The following is a 5,182-nucleotide window of genomic DNA, read 5'->3' on the forward strand; positions in this document are numbered from 1 at the left end:
TCTGTAGTGTGGTATGGACTTACTGCTCTCAGGAGAGGACAAAGGCAGGTAATTTTGAAATCTCTCTCTCTACAGGCAGTGGTTAGACCATAACAGAAATGTTAGTTGATAACAATGGGGCTTATTTGTATTTCAATAGGAAGTTTCAATGCACTACTTGATACTTCTGCACACTAAAAATATTGCTAAGGATATTACTGACATGAGCATGCAAATGAGCTTCATATCACTTGTTTTAGATATTAAAGTGTCTTTCCAGGCAGTGATGTAGCTCAAGTTACACACAGGTAAAAGGTCTAATCTGAACAATGTAGAACTTTTCCACTTCTCACCAGAGGAGATTTTTTCTTCTTTATTTATTTATTTATTACTACCTCACCATTCACAGACAAGTGTAGGGATGTGATCTGGACTAAATCTTCTGTGCAGTAACAGCTGCTTTGCCAAAACCATCTCAGTATAAGTCTTATGGAGCCAAGGAACTGGTCTGTATAGTCTCGCTGACTCCCTTTAAATGGCTTTTACTTTTGGCAGCTCTGCATAGGGAAATGGGTTTAGATTCAGCTGGGCACAACAAAGTAGAAATTAACAGTGTCTGGTTTCTGGTGAGATCCTATGGGGAGAAAACAGAGCTTTGTTGACAGCGTAAGTGCAGTTTCATTTATGGATTGAGAATGTGACCCAGCCATGCCATAAAATGAAAGCAAATAGACTTGGCTTTCTATTGCCTTGTGTATGTACGTGTGGTGGAAACTACCTTTTCTATGTACGCGGTAGGAAATAAGTCCTTCCTTAAATTGATTGAACATTCAGCTTGTCAAATTGTCATGTGTCCTTGCTTGAAACAGCTTGAAACTTGTTCTGTGTCAGTGAAGCTGCTCAGAGATAAGGATGGCTTGAAGTTTTTGACTATTGGATGTTGAACCAACTTGGTAGTAAATCAAGGTCTGGGCTGTAATTTACAGACAAGTTTTGAGCTAGCTGTAGAAGTCAAGGACCCCATTGCTAAAACACCGGGAAGCGAAAAGGAAAGCGATGAATAATTTGCAATTCAATGCTTCTTTTTTTTCCTGCCTTCTCATGCAGGTGATGCAAAGTCAATTTTTCAAAATCTCTTTGTGAAACAGCTGAAAAACTGCTCATGGTCCTTACTAGTGAGGAACAGCTAGCAAAAGGAAATACAAAAGCTATTTTTTGCCTTATGTCGTATTTATGAGGTTAGTGTTCAACATAAAACCAGCATGAAGCTATGGCATTAAGATGAAAAGACTTATGGCACCTGGTCTGAGTCAGAGCAAAGAAAGTCCCTTTCTTCAGAGGTGTTTCAGGTGCTTTATTACTGTCATAAGAACAGTAATATGGGAATGAGCTTTCAGTTACAACCCTCCATTTGGGGGTCAGAAACTTATCATTTCAGTCATACATCAAAGCCATGGCATTAAACATGTTCTTCCTGCCCTGTTTCAGCAGCAATTCCCTGGAAATGAACAATGGGGGTTTTCAGCAGGTGCCGCTGCCCCAGCCTCGGGAATCCAAAACTGACTCAACAGCGTCTCTCTTGCTATAACCCCGCTCAACCCGAGGCAGCTCTCCATCTAGCTGAGAGGACGGCACTTGCCCCTCTGTCCTCAAGTCTCAGGCACCTTCATCCAAGGATCTCCTCTGACGTGAAGCCAAGCCATCTGCGCTGAGCCCCAGGTCTGGCAGCGAGTCCCAGGAGCTCTGAGGCAGGTGCAGGTGTTTTGCTTCCAACATCTGGAAACCCTGTCACCCCTAAGCTGGGCATTTTAGGATCCTACTTTGAAATGGCTATATTAATGTTATCCCAATGCCTTGCATGAGGACTGACTCCTTGTAGCATTTGCAGACAGGACTGGCTCACTTTGAAGTTGTTCATTGGACAGTACTGAACTTGGATAACTGTATTGTGGGCCATTGCTTCTTGGGCTTTAAGATTTTTCATATAATTTTTAAAAGCTTTTTGAATTATACTTCAGGGCTATTTGGGCAAAGCTATCAGGACTCAGCAATTTTTTCCAACTCTTCCTCTCACTTGCATCAAAGCACCAAACAGACCAAAGAGCCTCCCAAAAGTGGGATGTATAGAGAATCCCTTCTCACTTTCTGCCTATACCGCATTATTCATCTCCTGCCTCCAAAAGTGCCAGATTTTCCTGCTACTTGCAGCTGCTCAGCCCTGTGGATGAGCTCTGTCCAGAAGGGGAAGTCAGACACAGCAGATTCCTTGGCAGGAATGAGTCAAATGGAAAAGGGACAAAAGGAAGTCAAATGCTCAATATAGATGAGTAAACTGTCCTTAGGGAGTTCAGGAAGGAGATGGAAGGCCAAGGGAATAAGATAACCTTCTTTTCAGTTTCTTACTGTCTAAAAAATTTTGTTAAGATATGTGTGTGGGAAAGGGCATGCTAGTAAAAGTAACTGAGGACAACTGGAAGAAAGAGAGAGTATTACTGGATGTCAGAGCTCACCTCCCACCCTAGGACAGCACATATACGTATTTCTATCCCAGGCTGTGTGCTGTCAGTCTTGATATCTGCTGACCAAAATCCAAGACTTTTTCATTGTTATAACACTGGTTTTCCTGCTCATTGCTGATAAGCACAATCTTTTCAGCACTGAAACATCAACTGAAACTTTTATCTCAGGACTGAATACATGCTCTTCAACACTGAGGGACAGAAAAGTCAATGGAGATAGTGTCAAAAAATGTATGAATTGTATCAATAATTTCTTTCTTGTTCTTTCCTTCATGTTTCATTGTTTCTTGAAAAATAGAATACAACTCCAAAGAACAGGGTAGCAACACGGTTGCAAGAATTATCTCCTAGGGTTGATTGCTACTACAACAAAACCAGAGTGCTCATGTGGAGTAACTTAGATTTGTACAGAGTTTGGAGGAGTGCAAGGTCGTTGCTGGAAGTACCACTGTAAACCAGTGACGGTAACTCTTATGCTTGCAATGGCACCACCTGGTGGGTAGCTACACATTACTACAGCTTCCAAATCGTATGGATGATGGCAATTTCTGGACAAGTTTTTCCATTTTGTCTACGGTTGGACTTGCGTTTGAGCCCAGATGCACCCACACCCCACCCAGCCCATCGTCAGGCACAGCCACAGCCAAGTCCCCAAACCTTTATCCTAGTGTCCGTCCCTTCTCTGGGTTTCAGAAGGATGGGGCACAGGTGAGGTCAAGTGTACTCCAGGCTCACCCCCTTGCAAATGTTTAGGTCTGGTTATCCATAAATACTGAGCCAGAACTGTGGCTAGGCTAACACACATACAAAAGAAACAGGGTTGTGGGACTGGGAGTGCACAAACCCAGCTCCTGCTTCGATGAGCAGTAGCAACAAAACCTGGTTTTATAGCATGCATGGTTGACATTAGTAGTCCTTTACATCCATACAGCCAAGTAAAGCTGAGGTAGCCTAGCAATAGCCACCCTCCGACTGAGACAGATGCACAAGGGAAAAGGGGGAGTTTGGTTATGTAGTTAAAGACCAAACTTTCTTACAATGTTTGTGCAGAGGGAGAGTGATTTTCATGCTATTATCTCCTAGTTTCCACAAGTGTGACATTGTAAACTACTTTTTAAAATGTCATTTTACATTTAATAAATGCCCACCTTCCTTTTGGCTTTTCCTGTCAATCTGGAAACATTTAGCTATCAGCCTGTATCTCCATGCTGCAGCTACAACAATATCTTTCAGAGAAGGATTCACCTACGTCTTGCACCAGCAGCAGCATGACTCCTTCTGTGTCAGTGCAGCTGCCTGGGATTCTTCCACCTGGTCATATTTGAAATAGCTGATGATGCTGGATTTCTCTCTTTTCCCTGGAGGGATTTTTTTGGTGGATAAAAGGAACTGGTTTAGGTTCAACTCCAGATCACCTCAGATCCTTTTTAAATTGCATTAATTGGTTCCTTTTAATTATAGTTTGAACTTTCTTCTTCCCCTTTTTTTGCTCTCAAGAGAAAATTTTTCATCCCCGTAGTTGCAGAAAAAGGTTTGAAGTTATGAATCTCAGTGAGTGACAACCCATAAAGCAAGTATTTAAGAAATAATCTGATTTTTAAAACAATGTCTCAGTATTTCTCACATTTAGGATTTCTAGATGCATGAGGCCAGCAGTAGGACCTCCAGGTAAAAGTGTTAAGGAGTAAAAATTCAGTGTTACTTTCTGGTCCCATGCTCTAATTCTGCCACATTTAATTTGAAAGATCTGTAGGCATAGCTAGCAATACCCTAGACTTAATCTACTAGAGCATCAGTTGCACCAACTGCTACTAACTCGGACTCATGTTTTCAGTTGTTCTAACCTGTACACCCACAGAAACGAAATAGTTCTATCTCTTTATGAGAAATGGGGTGGAGAGGGGGGGAATCACTTTTATACTTATCTGTTATCAAGTTTCATCTAAGCTTCATTCTAAAATAATTTAGTTTCATATACTGAGTATACCAAGGCCAGTTTTTGGAAGCTACATGCTGAATATATGCTCAGCAATGACAGTAATGAGTTTAACTCATTAAAATATCCATGAGTTAAGACTTGCCTTTCTGGAGTAAGCCGCAAAGGATGGGATTCAGCTCATGTAAATTAAAAAGTCTAAAATGTAACTGTCTGGGTTAATCTTGTCAACTGGGGAGAGATGGGCACTTCTAGAAAGAGATTTCATTTTATTCCAGGACATGCGTTTCAGAGAGATGGGACAGACTGCCCTCCAGGCAATGCCTCTCTCTTCAAGGACAGAAATCTAGCCAACAAGGGTTGGCAGCTTTTACACAGCTAATGTGATTCTTATCCACAAAACTGTTGCACTATCAGTTGACTAACGCTTGAGCTTTAAGTTCACACTTATCTGGCCCAACAGGGTAGAGGAAGATGAAAAGGAAATGGTATTGTAGCTAACAAGACAAGAGTGAAGGTAGCTACAAGCTGTAGCTGAGCCTAAGAGAAATTGTTCATCACTCATCTGACCATTTTGTACAACTGGCCAAGTCCAAGTCAAGTAAAGTAACGGTGGCAGTGAAGAGGGGGCTGAGGGAAGCGTTTGGGTTGCCATTGCTTCTGCGCGTCCGCAGCTCAGTGCCAGCCTGTGGCTGGGCTTTGGCCAAGAGGTGGCAGGTCCCTGCTGGTGGTCAAACTCCCTAGTTTC

Source organism: Haliaeetus albicilla, chromosome 25 (genome assembly GCF_947461875.1).
Source record: "Haliaeetus albicilla chromosome 25, bHalAlb1.1, whole genome shotgun sequence".
Taxonomy (NCBI): domain Eukaryota; kingdom Metazoa; phylum Chordata; class Aves; order Accipitriformes; family Accipitridae; genus Haliaeetus; species Haliaeetus albicilla.